The following is a 22,725-nucleotide window of genomic DNA, read 5'->3' as shown; positions in this document are numbered from 1 at the left end:
TAGCCAAGCTAGATGCGGTTGCCCACAACTGTGATCCCAGCACTCAGAACACTGAGGCAGGATAATTGACATGTGTTCAAGGCCAATCTAAGCTACACAATGAGTTGCAGGATTGCTGTGGCTATAAAGTTAGAGCCTGTCTCAAAACAAAACAAGAAACAATCCAGCCATTGGGACACTGTAGGAGTGGGGCTGATTTAAGGTTCAGTTTCCCAATTGGCTCTTGATCTGTTAGTAAAGAAGTCATGGGCCAATTGTTGGGCAGAAGGAATAGGTGGGACTTCTGGGTCCCTGGAGCAAAGAGACAAATGCAAGGGAGGAGAGATGGAGAGCACCATGCTTCTTCTCATGGAGAAAAGGTGACCAGCCATGTGAGATCTTGAATGGTGCAGCCACACAGGCAGCCCCTACAGGCAGGCAGGTGGGCATGTTTAGTTGGGACTAGACATAGCTAAGCAACTAAAGTTTAGGGCTGATGGAGAGGTGTGGAGATAAGAATATTGATAAGGGCATGCTCTCCCAGAGGGGAATATAGTACCATCCAGCAATTGTATCAAAAGAGAATTTGAAAATAAACAACTCAGTGTGTGTGTGTGTGTGTGTGTGTGTGTGTGTGTGTGTGTGTCTTTTATCCATGCATTCAAGGGTTGAGGCTGGTAGCTCAGTCCATTCCTGGAGCTTAGGCAGGGTAGCAAAAGCTACATTCAAAAGAATACCATCTTCATGAACAGATTTTGTTTCCCTTTTATTGAGAACAGCTTCTTCTCTCATGTACTATATCCTGATTACACCCCCATCTACTCCTCTCACTATCTCCCCACCTTCCCTCTCATTTGTCTCCTCATCCACTCCTTTTCTGACTCTCATTAGAAAAGAACAGGCTTCTAATAGAAGCATAGCAAAATAAAACATAATAATATAAAATCCATCACATCGAGGTTGGACGGGGCAAACCAACAGAAGGAAAGCAGCCAAAGAGAAGGCACAAGCTGGGCGTGGTGGTGCACACCTTTAATCCCAGCACTTGGGAGGCAGAGGCAGGCGGATTTCTGAGTTCAAGGCCAGCCTGGTCTACAAAGTGAGTTCCAAGACAGCCAGGGCTACACAGAGAAACCCTGTCTCGAAAAACCAAACCAAACCAAACCAAAACAAAACAAAACAAATCAAAACAAAACAAAAAAAAGAATCAGAGATTCACTCGTTCATGCACTTGAGAGTCTCATATAAATACTAAACTAAAAGCTCAACCATATTTGCAGATGACCTGGTACAGACCTGTGCAGGCTCTGTGTGTGCTTGCTGTTTTAGTCTCAGAGTTCATATGAGCAATTCTCAGTTTATTTAGAGAGCCTTGTTCTGGTTGTCCTCCATTCCCTCTGGATCTTAGACTCTTTCCACTTCCTCTTCCACAGGGTTCCCTCAGCTCTGAGTGGAAGAATCTGATGGCTATATCCCATTTAGAGCTGTGTTCTCTCTCTCTCTCTCTCTCTCTCTCTCTCTCTCTCTCTCTCTCTCTCTTTCTCTCTCCCCTTCCACCCCCTCTTTCTCTCTCTGCATAATGTCTGGCTGTGGGTCTCTGTATTTGTTTCTGTCCACTGCAGGAGGAAACTTCTCTGATGATGGTGGAATAAGACACTGATTTTTGAGTACAGCAGAATATCATTGGGAGTCAGTCATATTATCACCACTTGTTAAGGCAAGCAGTATTTGGTTACACCCTAGGTCTCTAGGATGCCTAATCTCTGCTTCTTGGTTACCCAAGCAATGTCAGGTACGGGTTCTATCCCATGAAGTGGGCCTTGAGTCAAATCTGACAGTGGTTGGTTACTCCAATAAGCTTCATGCCACCATGATCCTAGCATATTTTGCAAGCGGAACACCGTTGTAAATCAAAGGGTTTGTGGCTAAGCTGGTGTTTATGTTTCTCTTTTGATAGCATTCAAATTACCTTCCTGTACCAAAGACACTAAAAGATAGGAGTGTAGTTTCTATGTAGGTACCAGCTTGACCGTTCCATGTTCAATGAGTTTTGTGGGTGTTGTCCTTAGGAATGGGGCCTTGCTATCAGGTTGATCAGAGCAATCTATTGTCTTGGTGACAGCTTGGGTTGTTTGGGGATTTCCATGAAACCCCTTTGGCCAAGGACTTAATTGGATGTAACACAGTACTGTTACTGGAAGCTTCGTTTGGTAATAAGAGATGGCCAGCTGGGATCCCATCTCCCTCATTATTCTGAGACTTCATTAGGATTCTCTTCATAGATTTTACGAAGTTTCAACACTGCACTAGGTTTCCATACTGCCCCTCAAGTTCTTCCCAATTCTAGCTGTCTCTCCAGGCATTTTCTTCCTCAACCTTGTCCCTCATTCCCATCCCCTTACCCCCATTCCACCCATTAAATCTCTTCCATTACCCTCTCCCAGGAAGATCCATGTGCCCCACCCCACCCCACTCTCATCCCTCCCTATATACCTGACCTCACAGGCTCTACAATTTGTAGCTTGGTTATTATTTACTTAATAGTTAATAAAATGGCTTAATTTTAATGTTTTTTATTACTTGGTTAGTTATCATAGATTGATTTTATTGAAAGTGAGCTCTCAGCTCTTTTCCTTACTCTTCTCCCCCACCCCCATCCCACCCTCATGTGTAGATCTGGCTTACGTTTTTTCAATGGCTGTTATTAAATACTATGACCGAGGAAATTTATTTAAAAAGAGAGTTTAATTTGGGGTTCAAGACTCTAGAGGGTGAGAGTCTACACCACCATGATGGGGAGCACAGCAATAGGAACACAGGCATAACACTGGTGAGGTAGCTGAGAACTTACGCCTTTATCTCAAAGTAGGAGGCAGGGGAAGAGAAAGAGAACAGGCAATGGTGTGGGCTTTTGAACTCTCAAAGCCCATCTCCAGTGACACACCTCCTCCAACAAGGCCACACCTTCTAACTCTCCCCCAAACAGTTTCAATAGCCTGGAACCCAGCATTCAAATATATGAGCCTATGAAGACCATTCTCATGCAGACCTCCATAAAACCCATGCCTGTGTAATTTGCATGTGTATTTCCACTGTTATGATTTGCCAGAAAGGGAATCCCTCACCAAAAGCTGACACCATATTCTTGTACATCCTAGCCTATTTTTATTTATTTGTTTATTTATTTGTTTATGCCACAGGATATCACTATGTAATCTTGGCTAGCCTAGAACTAGCTTTCCAGTTGCCTTTGAACACAAAAATTCGCCTGCTTCTGCCTCTAGTGTGCTGAGATTAAAGGGGCAGGCCTTTCTAGCAGCTAGAACTGTCAGAGATAATTTCTTCATAAATCAGTATTCTGTTACAGAAGTGGAAAATGGATTTATTTCAGTCAAAGCCTCTGTCCTCAGTATTACCTCTCCCTGAATCTACAGCAATCAGTGCTATGGTTTGGATGTGTAGTATCCCCCAGAAGCCTATGCATTAAACACTTGGCCAAACCTGTGGTCTTATCAGCAGCTGGTGAAATCTTCAAAGGGAAGGAGGGAGAGAGGAAGGGAGGGCCTTATGAAAGAAAACTCATTAGTTGAAGGCATGATCATAAAGAGTATATTGAGACTCTAGCCATTTCCTGTATCTTATCTTTGCTTTCTTCCCATCATAATGTGAGCATTCTTTTGCATGAATCCTTGTAGTGGTGTACCATGGTGCCACAGGCCCAAAGTCACCTGGGGTAAGTGACCATGGGCTGACATATCTGAAACAAACTAGATCCTTTGTTCCTAATGAGTTGATTACTTCAGCTATTATGTCACAATAATGGAAATCTGACTCACAAATGTTCCAAGCATGCTAATTCTTGTTCAAGTGTGGAATATCTCCAGAGCTCTCCTCTGCCTTCCTTAAAGTGGAGAGAGAATGCTGAGCGCAAGAAAATAGGAAACCAAGAAAAGTTTTAGGAGAACTAGGAGTGGAGAAAGGAGAATGGTGAACCCAGAAAGAGCCAGGAGAGGCTCTGAAGATAGGGTTCTGCCCATGTGTGTCAGAAAAGCTGTGGCTCAGCATGACTGGGAAGAACCAGACTGAAAGCAGAAATGGACATCTAGCCATGGGACTCATGGCCAAGCATCCTTGCTCCAGGCTGTCTTAGAAGAAGCAATAGGATTCTCAGAGGCTATCCAAGTCTAACTATTTGAATTGATAAGTGCTTCCTCTGTTTATAGATTTCCAGAATGACACCATTATGTCCTCAGTGAGGAATTCATGTGCAGCCTCATGTCCAAATTCTCCAGAGGACTCTCCTGGGAGGAGATGATCTTCATCAGCTTGTTTCTGCAAAGAGATCATGTCCATAGAGCCAAGACCTACCTCAAGACAGAACCCAGAAAACTCAGAAAGGGATGGAAGTGAGGAAGTATGTGTGCTGTATCCTATAGGAGATACACACGCACGTGTGTGCACACACACACACAAAACGAACAAACAAACCCACCACATAAGAACTGTCTGATTAGTGCATGCCCTGGAATAACATTACAAGAGAAACAATAGATTCAGTTAAAGAACTAAGGTGAAATACTTGGGGTCTAGCATGTCCCTAAAGGCTTATAGGCCTTGGTTCTCAATGCAGCAAGACTCAGATATGGGGCTTTAGGGAAGTCAATGGTTATAAAAGCTGCAATTTTATAACTTGGGAGTCTATTTGGGGGTGATTAGTGATGTGATCTTCTTGTTCTGGGCCCTTCTCTCTGCTTCCTGGACCTCACAAGGTAAGCGGCCTCCTGCAACATGCTTCTGCCATAACACTTTGCCTTATCAATAGAGCCAGCTGATTGTGGGCTGAAACCTTTAAAATTAAGAGTCAAAATAAAATGTCTTTCCTTGATGTGTTGGTTTGAATAGTTTTGGCCCCTGTAGACTCATGTGTTTGAATGCTTGGCTATGGAGAATGGCACTATTAGGAATTAGGGTCTTGTTGGAGTAGATGTGGCCTTGTTGGAGGAAATGTGTCACTATGGGGGCAGGTTTGATGTCTTCTATGCTCAAACTCCACCCATCGTGGAATTTAGTCCCCCCTCTTCTGCCTGTGGTTCAAGATGTAGAACTCTTAACTCCTCCAGCACCATGTCTGCCTGGATGCTGCCATCCTTCCTACTGTGATGATAATGGACCAAGTCTCTGAAACTGTGAGCCAGCCCCAATTAAATGTTTCCCTTTATAAGATTTGCCTTGGTCATGGTGTCTCTTCACTGCAATGAAAACCCTAAGACACTTGAAGTTGATACTCTCAAACATGTTGTCATAGCAAAGTAAAGCTGACTAACATGTTAGGTAACACCCTTCACACACTGGGAAAATGTGGAGGCCAGATGACATAGTGCTGATATGAGTTTATTTTTAGGCCTTCCTATTGAAAAGCACTATCCTCTCTTAGATGATGGGGAGAGGAGGTAGGATAGATGTCCCCGAGGAGGCAAGCAAGAAGTGGGACCCTGAAACCCCTATCTAATATCCCTGGCATGTCATCACCCTCATGTGCATCCAGCCAGTTTGGATGCTCCCAGAGCTGATAACTTAGAACTGTTGTAAGCAGAGAGGACCATTCCAGAAAACTTTCTTGGATAGTATTGCTAGCTCGTTTCCATGGGCACCAAGTTGTTTGTTTTAAACAGAATTCATGTGTTCAGTTCTCTAGGCTTCGCATCTTAAAATCAGCACAGGCCATGTGTGAGAAAAAACAGAGAGAGGTGGGGGAGGGAGGGAGGGAGGGAGGGAGGGAGGGAGGGAGGGAGGAAGGAAGGAAGGAAGGAAGGAAGGAAGGAAGGAAGGAAGGAAGGAAGGAAGGAAGGAAGGGAATATGACAGGTAACCAGCCATGAAGTTCACCTCAGGTATGCTGAAAATAACAGTGTGTGTTTGTGTGTGCACACGTGTGTGTGTGTGTGTGTGTGTGTGTGTGTGTGTGTTGTTAGGTAGGTGTCGGGACTTAAGGGGAAATATAATTCTCCATTCATCAAGTAAAACAATTTTTTAAAAATTTGGCGATGACATCAGTTTGTCATCATCCATTAAGGGCTCAATCTCCACTGCTCCTTGAGGTTCAATCTGTTTGAAACTCCCAGTGTCTTTTAAGATTTATTATTTATTCATTGATTCTCCTCTGCACTAGTTCACAGCCTGTGCTGTGTGTTGCATTTACCTGAAATACTTAAAAGCAAAAATCCTACAGATGTGTAATTCCACTCAAAGAGATCCTTATGTAACTGGTCTTAGAGTGTAGCCTAAGCTACTGGAAAGTCCCTCTGTTGCTTCTGGCAGGTAGCAAAATTTTGGAATGAGGAATTCTATACCTTGATACTTCTTGGAGTGTGGTCTAGGAACCTGGCTACTTGTTTACAAATAAAAATTCCCATAGAGTATAGAGGGACATGCCTGTGCTCTCAGGAGGAACTCAAATTCAAGATCAGCCTGGGTTATATAGTGAGACCCTGGATAAAATCAAACCAAAACAAAGACAAGAGAACAAAACAAAAAAACAGAAACACAAAACACAAATTCTGTGCACCATTCAACCCACAGGTTCATTCAGCTGGGTTTTAGTAAGATCAGGCAACTCCTGTGTGCTGCATTCCAGAGCCCTTGCTTTTGTGTTCTGTGCCCCAACCCCTCCATTCTGCAGAACTGTATTTTATAAGTATAGGTGGGAATCATCCAAAACAGCCATTTTAAAGAGATGCTGTGTCATTGCTTTAAATGCCTGCCCTCTGGAAACTGATTTAGTTGGCTTCAAGTGTGGCTCAGGCAAGAGTTTTAATTTAAACCCCACCTCCAAGATTTTAATATAAAATCTGGGCCAGGGTCACTGTTATAGGAGATGTTTTTCTTCTTTTAATTAACAGTCTATGGTATAAAGTGATCATTTTCATAAAATATTTAGGTTTCCTGAAAGACATAATACTCTAGTTTTTCTCTACGAGTTATCAAATTTGACTGTGCGAAAGCAGCCACTGAGCTGCTGGCTCGAGATGTAGATCCTGGCAGCCTCATGTTTAGTCATCTGCCTTTGTTAAGTCTGGAATAGAGGCCAGAGTTCTGCATTTTCAGAAGCCCCAGCTGGAAATCCAAAAACTGTGCCACATTTAAAATTCACCGTTCTCAACACAACAAAATAGAAGAGGCCCATGATGGCTCAGAGTAGAGGACTGGAAGCAAAGGGGAGTTATCTAGGAGAGGCAGGATGGCTGCTCACAGAGAGAAAGAAGAAACAGCATGGTGGAACTCTTGGGAATGGGCAGTAGAAATGGGGTCTGCCTGATAGAGTACTTCTGTCTGATCAGCTCCCAGAAACAGCCTTACCATGTCGACTGTCTTGGAAACCTGTTAAGCTTTGAAATGCTGTTTCCCAAGGCTCCTTCTTGGTCTGTTGCATTAAGACTGAGAAGACATGGAAGAACTCAACATAAAAACAAACAAAACTGTGCAAAGCCCAAGTTCTACAACCGTGACATGGCTCCCTAAAAAGATATAAGCAGAAAACCTGCTCACAGAACTTGTGAATAAGATGTCAGTTGTGCTGGGAATGAAATTTTTTTAATCATTCAATATTTGTCTGGAAAGTACACACTTAAAGTTAATAGGGATTGTTCACGGAAATCATTACTGGATTAAAAGAGAAACATATTTTAAGGGATTAAAAGGTCTGTAGTGAAGATTTTCTAAAAATATGTCTTTTCATCAGTGTTTCAGATTTAGGCCTTTGATCCCTTCGGAGTTAGTTTCTATGCAAGGTGATAGATCTGGGCCTAATTTCACTCTTCTGCATGTGGACATCTGGTTTTCTCAGCACCATTTATTGAAGGTACTTTTTTCCTTTCAGCGTATGTTCTTGGCATCTTTGTCAGATATTAAATGGCTGAAGTTAATGTACTTACGTTTAGGTCTTTGATTTTGTTCTGTTGGTCCACATGTCTGTTTTTGTGGCAAAACCATAGTGTTCTTATTGCTATGACTCTGTAACATAGTTTAAGATCTGGAATGGAAATTCTTCCAGCATTGCTCTCTTCGCTCAGGATTGGTGTGGCCATCAGGGTTTTCTATGATTCTGTGTGAATTTTAGGATATGATTTTCTATTTCTTTGAAAACTTAGGTGGAAATTTTTATTAAAATTTCATTGACTCTATAAATAGCTTTTGCTAAATTCTCATCTTCACAGTATTAATTCTACCAACCAATGAAAATGAGAAGTCGAGTAGGGCCACAGGCCTCATCCGGCCGGATCAGTGCCGGGGTAGCAGGAGCGCAGGGTTGCCTGACACCCGCCAGCTACCCACGACCCCCGCCCAGGATTTTGGGACTGCTGGTGAGTGGAAAACAGCTTCTGCTCCAATCCAATTGCGCGGGACCTGAGACTGCATTAGTTAGGGAAGCAGAAACCGGCCTGAGTAGGGCCACAGGCCTCATCCAGCCGGATCAGTGCCGGGGTAGCAGGAGCGCAGGGTTGCCTGACACCCGCCAGCTACCCACGACCCCCACCGCAGGATTTTGGGACTGCTGGTGAGTGGAACACAGCTTCTGCTCCAATCCAATTGCGCGGGACCTGAGACTGCATTAGTTAGGGAAGCAGAAACCGGCCTGAGTAGGGCCACAGGCCTCATCCAGCCGGATCAGTGCCGGGGTAGCAGGAGCGCAGGGTTGCCTGACACCCGCCAGCTACCCACGACCCCCACCGCAGGATTTTGGGACTGCTGGTGAGTGGAACACAGCTTCTGCTCCAATCCAATTGCGCGGGACCTGAGACTGCATTAGTTAGGGAAGCAGAAACCGGCCTGAGTAGGGCCACAGGCCTCATCCAGCCGGATCAGCGCCAGGGTAGCAGGAGCGCAGGGTTGCCTGACACCCGCCAGCTACCCACGACCCCCGCCGCAGGATTTTGGGACTGCTGGTGAGTGGAACACAGCTTCTGCTCCAATCCAATTGCGCGGGCCCTGAGACTGCATTAGTTAGGGAAGCAGAAACCGGCCAGAGTAGGGCCACAGGTCTCATCCGGCCGGATCAGTGCCGGGGTAGCAGGAGCGCAGGGTTGCCTGACACCCGCCAGCTACCCACGACCCCTGCCGCAGGATTTTGGGACTGCTGGTGAGTGGAAAACAGCTTCTGCTCCAATCCAATTGCGCGGGACCTGAGACTGCATTAGTTAGGGAAGCAGAAACCGGCCAGAGTAGGGCCACAGGCCTCATCCGGCCAGATCAGTGCCGGGGTAGCAGGAGCGCAGGGTTGCCTGACACCCGCCAGCTACCCACGACCCCTGCCGCAGGATTTTGGGACTGCTGGTGAGTGGAAAACAGCTTCTGCTCCAATCCAATTGCGCGGGACCTGAGACTGCATTAGTTAGGGAAGCAGAAACCGGCCTGAGTAGGGCCACAGGCCTCATCCAGCCGGATCAGCGCCGGGGTAGCAGGAGCGCAGGGTTGCCTGACACCCGCCAGCTACCCACGACCCCCGCCGCAGGATTTTGGGACTGCTGGTGAGTGGAACACAGCTTCTGCTCCAATCCAATTGCGCGGGCCCTGAGACTGCATTAGTTAGGGAAGCAGAAACCGGCCAGAGTAGGGCCACAGGCCTCATCCGGCCGGATCAGTGCCGGGGTAGCAGGAGCGCAGGGTTGCCTGACACCCGCCAGCTACCCACGACCCCTGCCGCAGGATTTTGGGACTGCTGGTGAGTGGAAAACAGCTTATGCTCCAATCCAATTGCGCGGGACCTGAGACTGCATTAGTTAGGGAAGCAGAAACCGGCCTGAGTAGGGCCACAGGCCTCATCCAGCCGGATCAGCGCCGGGGTAGCAGGAGCGCAGGGTTGCCTGACACCCGCCAGCTACCCACGACCCCCGCCGCAGGATTTTGGGACTGCTGGTGAGTGGAACACAGCTTCTGCTCCAATCCAATTGCGCGGGCCCTGAGACTGCATTAGTTAGGGAAGCAGAAACCGGCCAGAGTAGGGCCACAGGTCTCATCCGGCCGGATCAGTGCCGGGGTAGCAGGAGCGCAGGGTTGCCTGACACCCGCCAGCTACCCACGACCCCTGCCGCAGGATTTTGGGACTGCTGGTGAGTGGAAAACAGCTTCTGCTCCAATCCAATTGCGCGGGACCTGAGACTGCATTAGTTAGGGAAGCAGAAACCGGCCTGAGTAGGGCCACAGGCCTCATCCAGCCGGATCAGTGCCAGGGTAGCAGGAGCGCAGGGTTGCCTGACACCCGCCAGCTACCCACGACCCCCGCCGCAGGATTTTGGGACTGCTGGTGAGTGGAACACAGCTTCTGCTCCAATCCAATTGCACGCGGGACCAGAGACTGCATTAGTTAGGGAAGCAGAAAAACGGCCTGAGTAGGACCACAGGCCTCTTCCGGCTGGACCAGCACCGGGGTACCGTCAGCTACCCACGACCCCCGCCGCAGGATTTAGAGACTGCTGGTGAGTGGAACACAGCTTCTGCTCCAATCTTTAAACAATGACAACGATAACAACTAACCCCAGAGATTACCAGATGGCGAAAGGTAAACGTAATAATCTTACTAACAGAAACCAAGACCACCCACCATCATTAGAACCCAGCACCCCCACTTCGCCCAGTCCAGGGCACCCCAACACACTGGAAAAGTTAGACACGGATTTAAAAGCATATCTCCTGATGATGATAGAGGACTTCAAGAAGGACGTTAATAACACACTTAAAGAAATGCAGGAGAACACTGCTAAACAGGCAGAAGACAATAAAGAGAAAGCACAAAAATCCCTTAAAGAATTTCAGGAGAACACTGCTAAAGAGTTACAGATCCTTAAAGAAAAACACGATAACATAATCAAACAGGTAGAAGTCCTTACAGAAAAACAGGAAAACACATCCAAACAGATGATGGAAATGAACAAAACCATACTAGACCTAAAAAGGGAAGTAGACACAATAAAGAAAACCCAAAATGAGGCAACACTGGAGATAGAAACCCTAGGAAAGAAATCTGGAACCATAGATACGAGCATCAGCAACAGAATACAAGAGATGGAAGAGAGAATCTCAGGTGCAGAAGATTCCATAGAGAACATCGGCACAACAATCAAGGAAAATGTAAAATGCAAAAAGATCCTAACTCAAAACATCCAAGAAATCCAGGACGCAATGAGAAGACCAAACCTACGGATAATAGGAGTGGATGAGAATGAAGATTTTCAACTCAAAGGACCAGCAAACATCTTCAACAAAATTATAGAAGAAAACTTCCCAAATCTAAAGAAAGAGATGCCCATGAACATACAAGAAGCCTACAGAACTCCAAATAGACTGGACCAGAAAAGAAATACCTCCCGACACATTATAATCAGAGCAACAAATGCTCTAAATAAAGATAGAATACTAAAAGCAGTAAGAGAAAAAGGCCAAGTAACATATAAAGGCAAGCCTATCAGAATTACACCAGATTTTTCACCAGAGACTATGAAAGCCAGAAGATCCTGGACGGATGTTATACAGACACTAAAAGAACACAAATTCCAGCCCAGGCTACTATACCCAGCCAAACTCTCAATTAACATAGATGGAGAAACCAAAGTATTCCACGACAAAACCAAATTCACACATTATCTCTCCACGAATCCAGCCCTTCAAAGGATAATAACAGAAAAAAACCAATACAAGGACAGGAACCACGCCCTAGAAACAACAAGAAGGTAATCCCTCAACAAACCTAAAAGAAGACAGCCACAAGAACAGAATGCCAACTTTAACAACAAAAATAACAGGAAACAACAATTACTTTTCCTTAATATCTCTTAATATCAATGGACTCAACTCCCCGATAAAAAGACATAGACTAACAAACTGGCTACACAAACAAGACCCAACATTTTGCTGCTTACAGGAAACTCATCTCAGAGAAAAGGATAGACACTACCTCAGAATGAAAGGCTGGAAAACAATTTTCCAAGCAAATGGTATGAAGAAACAAGCTGGAGTAGCCATTCTAATATCTGATAAGATTGACTTCCAACCCAAAGTCATTAAAAAAGACAGGGAGGGACACTTCATACTCATCAAAGGTAAAATCCTCCAAGAGGAACTATCAATCCTGAATATCTATGCTCCAAATACAAAGGCAGCCACATTCATTAAAGAAACTTTAGTAAAGCTCAAAGCACACATTGCACCTCATACAATAATAGTGGGAGACTTCAACACACCACTTTCACCAATGGACAGATCATGGAAACAGAAACTAAACAGGGACACAGTGAAACTAAGAGAAATTATGAATCAAATGGATCTGGCAGATATCTACAGAACATTCTATCCTAAAACAAAAGGATATACCTTCTTCTCAGCACCTCATGGTACCTTCTCCAAAATTGACCACATAATTGGTCACAAAGCAGGCCTCAACAGATATAAAAATATTGAAATTGTCCCATGCATCCTATCAGATCACCATGGACTAAGGCTGATCTTCAATAACAGAATAAATAATAGAAAGCCAACCTTCACGTGGAAACTGAACAACACTCTTCTCAATGATACCTTGGTCAAGGAAGGAATAAAGAAAGAAATTAAGGACTTTTTAGAGTTCAATGAAAATGAAGCCACAACATACCCAAACTTATGGGACGCGATGAAAGCATTTCTAAGAGGAAAACTCATAGCTCTGAGTGCCTCCAAAAGGAAACTAGAGAGAGCACACATTAGCAGCTTGACAACACACCTAAAAGCACTAGAACAAAAGGAAGCAAATTCACCCAAGAGGAGTAGACGGCAGGAAATAATCAAACTCAGGGGTGAAATCAACCAAGTGGAAACAAGAAAAACTATTCAAAGAATCAACCAATCAAGGAGCTGGTTCTTTGAGAAAATCAACAAGATAGATAAACCCTTAGCCAGACTCACTAGAGGGCACAGGGAAAGCATCCTAATTAACAAAATCAGAAATGAAAAAGGAGACATAACAACAGATCCTGAAGACATCCAAAACACCATCAGATCCTTCTACCAAAGGCTATACTCAACAAAAATGGAGAACCTGGATGAAATGGAGAAGTTCCTAGACAGATACCAGGTACCAAAGTTGAATCAAGATCAGGTTAATGATCTAAACAGCCCTATATCCCCCAAAGAAATAGAAGCAGTCATTAATAGTCTCCCAACTAAAAAAAGCCCAGGACCAGATGGGTTTAGTGCAGAGTTCTATCAGACCTTCAAAGAAGATCTAATCCCAGTTCTTCACAAACTATTCCACAAAATAGAAACAGAAGGTACTCTACCCAACTCATTCTATGAAGCCACAATTACTCTGATACCTAAACCACAAAAAGACCCAACAAAGATAGAAAACTTCAGACCAATATCCCTTATGAATATTGATGCAAAAATCCTCAATAAAGTTCTTGCTAACCGAATCCAAGAACACATCAAAACAATCATCCATCCTGACCAAGTAGGTTTCATCCCAGGGATGCAGGGATGGTTCAATATACGGAAATCCATCAACGTAATCCAGTATATAAACAAACTCAAAGACAAAAACCACATGGTCATCTCCTTAGATGCGGAAAAAGCATTTGACAAGATCCAACACCCATTCATGATAAAAGTCTTGGAAAGATCAGGAATTCAAGGCCCATACCTAAACATGATAAAAGCAATCTACAGCAAACCAGTAGCCAACATCAAAGTAAATGGTCAGAAGCTTGAAGCAATCCCTCTAAAATCAGGGACTAGACAAGGCTGTCCACTTTCTCCATACCTATTCAACATTGTACTTGAAGTCCTAGCCAGAGCAATTCGACAACAAAAGGAGATCAAAGGGATACAAATTGGAAAAGATGAAGTCAAAATATCACTTTTTGCAGATGATATGATAGTATATATAAGGGACCCTAAAAATTCCACCAGAGAACTCCTAAGCCTGATAAACAGCTTCGGTGAAGTAGCTGGATATAAAATTAACTCAAACAAATCAATGGCCTTTCTCTACACAAAGAATAAACAGGCTGAGAAAGAAATTAGGGAAACAACACCCTTCTCAATAGTCACAAATAATATAAAATATCTTGGCGTGACTCTAACTAAGGAAGTGAAAGATCTGTATAATAAAAACTTCAAGTCTCTGAAGAAAGAAATTATAGAAGATCTCAGAAGATGGAAAGATCTCCCATGCTCATGGATTGGCAGGATCAACATTGTAAAAATGGCTATCTTGCCAAAAGCAATCTACAGATTCAATGCAATCCCCATCAAAATTCCAAATCAATTCTTCAACGAATTAGAAAGTGCAATCTGCAAATTCATCTGGAATAACAAAAAACCTAGGATAGCAAAAACTCTTCTCAAGGATAAAAGAACCTCTGGTGGAATCACCATGCCGGACCTAAAGCTCTACTACAGAGCAATTGTGATAAAAACTGCATGGTACTGGTATAGTGACAGACAAATAGACCAATGGAATAGAATTGAAGACCCAGAAATGAACCCACACACCTATGGTCACTTGATCTTTGACAAGGGAGCTAAAAACATCCAGTGGAAGAAAGACAGCATTTTCAACAAATGGTGCTGGCACAACTGGTTGTTAACATGTAGAAGAATGCGAATCGATCCATTCCTATCTCCTTGTACTAAGGTCAAGTCTAAGTGGATCAAGGAACTTCACATAAAACCAGAGACACTGAAACTTATAGAGGAGAAAGTGGGGAAAAGCCTTGAAGATATGGGCACAGGGGAAAAATTCCTGAATAGAACAGTAATGGCTTGTGCTGTAAGATCGAGAATTGACAAGTGGGACCTCATGAGACTACAAAGCTTCTGCAAGGCTAAAGACACCATCAATAAGACAAAAAAACCACCAACAGATTGGGAAAGGATCTTCACCTATCCTAAATCAGATAAGGGACTAATATCCAATATATATAAAGAACTCAAGAAGGTGGACTCCAGAAAGTCAAATAACCCCATTAAAAAATGGGGCTCAGAACTGAACAAAGAATTCTCACCTGAGGAATACCGAATGGCAGAGAAGCACCTGAAAAAATGTTCAACATCCTTAATCATCAGGGAAATGCAAATCAAAACAACCCTGAGATTCCACCTCACACCAGTCAGAATGGCTAAGATCAAAAATTCAGGTGACAGCAGATGCTGGCGAGGATGTGGAGAAAGAGGAACACTCCTCCATTGTTGGTGGGATTGCAAGCTTGTACAACCACTCTGGAAATCAGTCTGGCGGTTCCTCAGAAAATTGGACATAGTACTACCGGAGGATCCAGCAATACCTCTCCTGGGCATATATCCAGAAGATGTCCCAACCGGTAAAAAGGACACATGCTCCACTATGTTCATAGCAGCCCTATTTATAATAGCCAGAAGCTGGAAAGAACCCAGATGTCCCTCAACAGAGGAATGGATACAGAAATTATGGTACATTTACACAATGGAGTACTACTCAGCTATTAAAAAGAATGAATTTATGAAATTCCTAGCCAAATGGATGGACCTGGAGGGCATCATCTTGAGTGAAGTAACACAATTACAAAAGAACTCACACAATATGTATTCATTGATAAGTGGATATTAGCCCAAAACTTAGGATACCCAAGATATAAGATACAATTTGATAAACGCATGAAACTCAAGAAGAATGAAGACCAAAGTGTGGACACTGTGCACCTTCTTAGAATTGGGAACAAAACACCCAGGGAAGGAGTTACAGAGACAAAGGTCGTAGCTGTGATGAAAGGATGGACCATTTAGAGACTGCTGTATCCAGGGATCCGTCCCATAATCAGCTTCTAAACGCTGACACCATTGCATACACTAGCAAGATTTCGCTGAAAGGACCCAAATATAGCTGTCTCTTGTGAGATGATGCCGGGGCCTAGCAAACACAGGAGTGGATGTTCACAGTCAGCTATTGGATGTATCACAGGGCTCCCAATGGAGAAGCTAGAGAAAGTACCCAAGGAGCTAAAGGGATCTGCAACCCTATTGTTGGAACAACATAATGTACTAACCAGAACCCTGGAGCTCTTGTCTCTAGCTGCATATGTATCGAAAGATGGCCTAGTCGGCCATCAATGGAAAGAGAGGCCCATTGGACTTGCAAACTTTATATGCCCCAATATAGGGGAATGCCAGGGCCAAAAGAATGGGAATGGGTGGGTAGGGAAGTGGTGGGCGCTATGGGGGACTTTTGGGATAGTATTGGAAATGTAATTGAGGAAAATATGTAATAAAAAAAAATTAAAAAAAAAATAAAATAAAAAAAAAAAAAAAAAAAAGAAAATGAGAAGTCTTTCCATTCTCAGGGTCTTTCTCTTGTTCTTCAAGGTTTCAAGTTTTCATTCTAGAGGTTCTTTACTAGAGAGATGGTTCAGGGTTTAAGGGCACTGGCTGCTCTTCCAGAGGTCCTGAGTTCAATTCCCAGAAACCACAAGGTGACTCATAACCATCTATAATGTGCAGGTGTACATACAGATAGAGTATTCATATACATAAAATAAATAAATGTTAAAAGAAAGGCCATACAGAGACTGCCCTACCTGGGGATCCATCCCATATACAGTTGCCAAGTTTGGATGCTATTGTGAATGCAGGGAAGTGCTTGCTGAAGGGAGCCTGATATGACTGTCTCCTGCGAGGCTCTGCCAGAACTTGACAAATACAGAGGTGGATGCTCACAACCAACCATTGGACTGAGTGTGGAGTCCCCGGTGGAGGAGTTGGAGAAGGGACTGAAGGAGCTGATGGTGTTTGCAGCCCCTTGGAGGATACAACAGTGCCAACTGGCCAGTGATCTGTCAACTGGCCCAGAGGTCCTGGGGACTGGACCACCAACCAAAGAGTACACATGGAGCGATTCATGCCTCCGGCCGCATATGTGGCAGAGGATGGCCTTGTTGGACAACTGTGGGGGAACGGCCCTTGATCCTGTGGGGGTTCCATGCCCCAGTGTAAGTGAATGCCAAGGCAAGACGATAGGAGTGGGTAGGTGGTTGAGCACTCTCATAGAGGTAGGGGAAGGAGAAATGGGATAGGGGGGTTCTGGAGGGAAGACCTGGAAAGTGGATAACACTTGAAATGTAAATAAAGAAAATATCCAATAAAAGAAAAAGGAAAAAGAAAAAAACTTTTTGAGAATGTGTGAGTGGGAACATACTCATGTTCTCTTTATCTCTTTGTCTGCATCTTTGCCAGTGTTGTACAGAAAAGCTATTTGTGCAAGTTGATTCTATATCCTGACACACTGCTGAATTTGTTTATCATTTCTAAAATGTTTCACTTATAACACCTGGAACTGTACTGTACAGTATCATGTTGTCTGCCAACAGGAATAGTTTGGATTCTTCTTTTCTTACTTGTCTCACTTCAATTTCCTTCTCTTGCCTTATTGCTTCAGCTAGCAAGTTTAACACAACATTGAAAAGAAGGGGAGTGGGACGTCGCTGTATCATTCCTGACCTCATGGAATTGTTTCAAGCTCCTTTTTTTCCATTTCTGTTGCATGTGACGCCTATAAAGGCTCACCAACAAGTCTACGTACATAAACATGAGCTAAACAAAGACAAAACTATAAACATGCGGAAAGTGGATAGGGAAGACCATGTAGGCCCAACCATTCATAAGAAACTACAGGCAACTAAGGAATAATGGGTGCAGGAGAAATAGTCTAACTCGAGGGAAGAACACAACTGACTGGTTATCCAATTCCAAATGGTCAGTTCCGAAAACATACACAAAAGTAACATTATACAGATAAGCAGGTTATATTCAGGAATATGTATGAACATAAATGTGTGTGTGTGTGCGCGTGCGTGTGTGCGTGCGCGCGTGCGTGTGTGTGTGTGTGTGTGTGTGTGTGTGTGTGTGTGTGTGTGTGTGTGATTAAGACAAAATAAATTTTGCCCATGAATTTGAAAGACATCAAGAACTAAGGAAAGGTTTGGAAGGAGGAAATCTTTCAGAAGGGGGAAGTTGTGAAATTCTATCATAATCTCAAAAGTAAAAGAAATAATTAAAAATGCTTTTTCAGGAATCCAGGTGGTAGCTGGCAGAGTCACCTCCGGAGAGTGATGCGCAGAATTGGCTCCCCCGCGACCCTCCCTCCAGCCGGCCTCACCATGGTCTCTTCCCCGCCCCCCCCCCCCCCCCCAGCTCCCTGAGATCCCTAAGCGCTGGGGAGGAGGCGCGACGGGGCAAGGAGAGGGAGGGTGGGTGGGTGGGCAGTGGGGGCACCGCGGATCTCTATATGGCGACGGCTCTGTCGGGTCTGGCTGTCCGGCTGTAGCGCTCGGCCGCCGCCCGCTCCTATGGGGTCTTCTGCAAGGGGCTGACCCGCATGCTGCTCATCTTCTTTGACTTAGCTTGGCGGCTGCGCATCAACTTTCCCTACCTCTACATCGTGGCTTCCATGATGCTCAACGTGCGCCTGCAGGTTCACATTGAGATCCACTGAAGGCCATCCTTGACTGATAGGACTCACCCCGACTCACTGCATCAGAGGGCACAGAGCATGAAGGCTGGGAGAGGGACCCTGGGTGTCAGCCTGGCCAAGCAGTCACAAGGAGGTGACCCGGACAAACTAGCATGTGGCCTTAAGAAAAGAAGTCAGAAGAGGAACCCCAGTCCATCAATTGTGCCTTCTTGGACAGACCAGCCTGTAGCAGATAGCCATGGAAAGTCAAGGGCCATGGAGGCAGCAGCCTCAGAAATGAAGCATGGTCAGAGCAAGGCCAGCCTCCTGCGCCATGGTGACTTCAAAGTGCTTCAGTCTCTGAAGGGATCAATGAGGAGAAGTTTAGCTCCAGCAGCCTCCCTAGGCAAGGCTTGTGGCTCTGTACCCCGTTCCTTCAGAAGAACAACTAGCCGGGATGTCCCGTGGCATCGGGGATGCACTAGGAAGTGACTGGCCAGGAAGAGAGCCCAGAGCCACAGACAACCGTGGACAGTACATCAAAGGAGAGTCCTGGGTGTCAGGACGGCCAGGCCATCCAAAACTGAGGGAAGTGGGATTCCTAAGAAGTGAACCCCTAAGTGCTGTCCCCAAGGGGCTAGGCACCTGGTCAGAACTGTCTCACCGATACTCTGAGCTGTGCCATCTGCCGTATGCTTACCCCTATTATAAAGTTCTCCCAGAAGACGAGCTGAGATGTGTGTCCCTTGACCGTTTCAATCCCGTGCTTTCAGAGGAAACAGTAGATGAGAAAACTCTCCAGTACTTCAGATGGTCTGCAGTTAGTCATGGGGTCACTGGCTCTGCAGTCTTCCAGATTAGCAAGTCTCTGATGCCATAGTTAAGGCTCAAGCAGAGCAATAAAAATAGCAGATTAATTTTAAAGGTTGTCTTACCGTTTCTTTTGCATTAAGTCTGGCGTATGCTGCAGCCGTTAAGCTCCTGTTGTTTCCTGTGAACCAGACGCACCTCGGTGGTTGACGCAGACGGATGTTTTCGAGCATATTTTCAATCGTTTCGGAAAGACACTCAGAACTGGGAAACCCCCTCCCCCCGGGAAAATGATTGATCTGCTCCGTATAAGATCAGACAGGAACCTTTATCACAGAGTTCTAAATCATGGAGACCCATCCTTAAGGACTAGCATCTGGATGCCGCCAGCCTCAGCTCACCTCTGGCCATCTGATGGAAGTAGAGGCCTGTAGGCTATGCCCTCCACTCCTTGTAAGCCTTGCTTCGGTCATGAAGAGTCTTGCTTGCCATTTCTGCACTGTACTGACTCGGTGACCTGCAACCAGAGGTCCCTTCTCACATGTCCCCCTCCTTCCACCTGAGTTGCAGTTTTTAATGGAGGCACTTTGGAGAAGTTGCAATATTAATTTAGAATAATTTTAAATTACAGAAGAGTTTGAGGCTTTCCTGCCGGCAGAACATAGATGGCACATGAAGCAATGAAGCATTTTCCTTTACATAGGCTCAGGACTTGTGATTTGTTTTACATTAAGACATTTTTCCAAAGTGACTTTCCCTTTGTGGTTTGGTAACTTTAATAAAGGTCATTTAAAGAGTGGACATTTTAAAGCCTCCCTACCCAAGACAGAGTTAAAAACAGCCATGGGAGAGTTGGGGGACCTGACTGTATATGTCATTTATATTGTGTCCTAAATTACTATGCCATTGGGCTATTTTACTGTTTTGGGAAAATAATAAAATCTGTTCTTTAGCATTAAAAACAAAACAAAATGCTTTTTCAGAGAATAGTTTTAGATCCAGAGCAATAATTAGAGGAAGGCACAGATATGTCTCATATATTCCCAATCCCATACATGCCTGGCCTCCAAGGTGATCAAAACCCCACGTGAGTGATTTATTACAAGTGATGAGCCTACGATGGCCCATAAGGACACACAGCTCATAGTATTCTCTAGACAAGAAGATAATGCCATGCATCTACCTTTGCAGGACAGCTGAAGAAGAACTACAGAAGGTCGTTGCTTTAGACTAATTCCCACACTAGATTTGAGGCACCAAGCTGAAAACTAAGCTACCTACTGACTAGAAATCAGTGTTCCAGATAAGAGCCTAAGGCCCTGTCAGGTGGGTTTCAGTTGGTGCGATAAGGAAGTTTCCTCTGCACTTAATCCTTACAACAAAAGATGTAATCTGAGGTGGACTGGCCGGGGATTGTTCTAGTAGGTCTCACTGTCCCCATAGCTTAGGGGAAGTGACTTTGAGAATGCCAGCTCACTTCTGGTTTTTATCTACACCTCTGCTTGCCTAATAATTGTTACTTTCATTTTCTATATTCTTCCAGTCCTTCTTCATCTACAAAGAGCTGGGTATTTTTTTCTACTGAGCTCATTGGAATCACGATTCTATGTTACTAAAGTATTGCTTGATCCTATAATTTAAAAATGAAGTGATTTAAAGTCATTAAGCCAACTTGTTATAAATCTGCCCTCTGATGATGCTATTTTTAGACCAAGTTTTTTACTTTATAAATACAAGACATTTTCATTGCCCTTTAATTCCTCTGTGTTTTGATATTAATTTTATTATGACAACGTCACTTGTGCAGCCTATATCTCAGTGGATGGAGGGGTTATCTGTTTCTAAGCTGCTCACCTCGGGGGTTCATCCTTAGGGTTTTAAGGAGATTTACATTGTTATGAAAAGAACTCCCAGGTAGGGACTTGTCAAGAAAAGCTACAGCTTGCTAATGATTTGCCAAAGGACAGCTTCTGAGAGATTAGAGCCAGTAAGGCAGGAAAAGCAGACCCCAGGCTCCAGCGATTGGAGGAGCTCCAGGCACCTCTCCGGGCCCCAACAGGTCTAGTCAAAACTTATCTGGTCTTTAAAATGAGGACTTAAGTGTATAAAGTCTCATTCACATCTAATTGTCAGTAGCTTCACTTAGCTGATAAAGTTCTAGGAAGTGGCAAAGGGATTAATGTCTCTATACAAAGCTCAGAGCCCTTGCTGTAAATTCCCTTTCCTTAGAACTATTAGCCCAACTATGCTCATTATCAAAAAAAAAAAAAAAAAGACAAAGGTGGGTCTTCCTGATGTGACAGTCATCAACACATGAAACAACCTCAGACCACAGAAGGAAAAATCCCTTTCCTTAATCAAGTTCCACCAAGGTGAAAACCTAAGTACAGCCCTTTTGTGAGCTTAAAGCCTCTAAATTCACAACGCCCTGGATTTACCTCTTCATTCAGGAAGTAATCGGGTTTTTAAGGAAAGCGTTAACACCCAGAGGTGGGTCACAGCACCTTTTGAGCTGGAGACCTCAGTCTGTGTCCTGTTTTACCTACTTGTATTCATCTGAGCCTTGCCTTTCTCTCCATCCTAGCCTAGGGTGCTTCTCTTAATGCCAGTCCATAGACTTTGGCCCAAGGCTGCTGCTATCAAGGGCATACAGGGCAGGAGTTCTAGTCCTCATCTTAATTCTCATGATCTCAGCGATCCTATGTACATCTCTTCTCAGGCCCTCCACCCCAGTGAGACTCCTGGATGCCAGCTTATGGCTCCTGTGACATACAGACACCCTTGTGTGGGATTTCTACGCTCTTCACTTAGCTGTTCATTTCCTGACATCATGAAATGCCGCCCTCAGTTCTGGGCTGTGTTCCCACCAACCTTCGTTACCTTGCGCACAGATGCCAATCATGGAATTCTCTACGTCAGCCTATCGCACTGTCTGTATTTCCCGGTGGTCAGATTCCAGGCTGCAAATGAGAGGCCCCTGTTCACATCATCCCAGCAGGTGTTCCCAAAGGCAGTGAGCTGACTTTAGGAGGGGACTTGCAATGAGTGTAGAACCACAACATGACATCTGCAAAGTCTGGTAAAGCAGGCTATAATTAATTGTGTGGGCTCTTAAGGAAATGAAATCCCAACAGGCTCCTGGTTCCCCTCTTAATTAGCTTCGTCCATTCCCTCAGGAATGTGCTCCTTCCCTATAAACTTCCTTTTGTCTGGACTCACAGGTGTTAAGTAGATACCTGCAACAGCTTTTGGAAGCTTTTGCAACCCACAGAGACGGGGCCTGGTGGTTCCTGCTAATGCCAACTCTAGTGGTTGTCCCACACTTTGTGGATTTGACAGAAACAGGGCACAGAGAACTGCTATCAATGTGTCTTTGCTCTACCAAGTCTAGGAGGGGCAAGCATTTGTTTATTTTACATCTTTGACTTTTCATCCCATGATCTCAAGGCATTCTGACATGAGGGCCAAAGGACAGCCCTAACAAGCTAA

At 44.5% G+C, this 22,725-nt stretch overlaps 2 pseudogenes; both read left to right on the top strand.

Moving 5' to 3' along the window:
* Window positions 1-18,261: 18,261 nt before the first annotated feature.
* LOC147004307 (small integral membrane protein 10-like protein 3 pseudogene) lies at window positions 18,262-18,526 on the top strand (annotated as a pseudogene).
* Window positions 18,526-19,329, top strand: LOC110292099 (protein FAM220A-like; annotated as a pseudogene).
* The last annotated feature ends 3,396 nt before the right edge of the window (window positions 19,330-22,725 follow it).

This window comes from Mus caroli, unplaced genomic scaffold (assembly GCF_978045245.1).
Source record: "Mus caroli unplaced genomic scaffold, Mus_caroli_1 scaffold_6, whole genome shotgun sequence".
NCBI lineage: Eukaryota > Metazoa > Chordata > Mammalia > Rodentia > Muridae > Mus > Mus caroli.
This window is presented reverse-complemented; position numbering and strand designations above follow the sequence as displayed.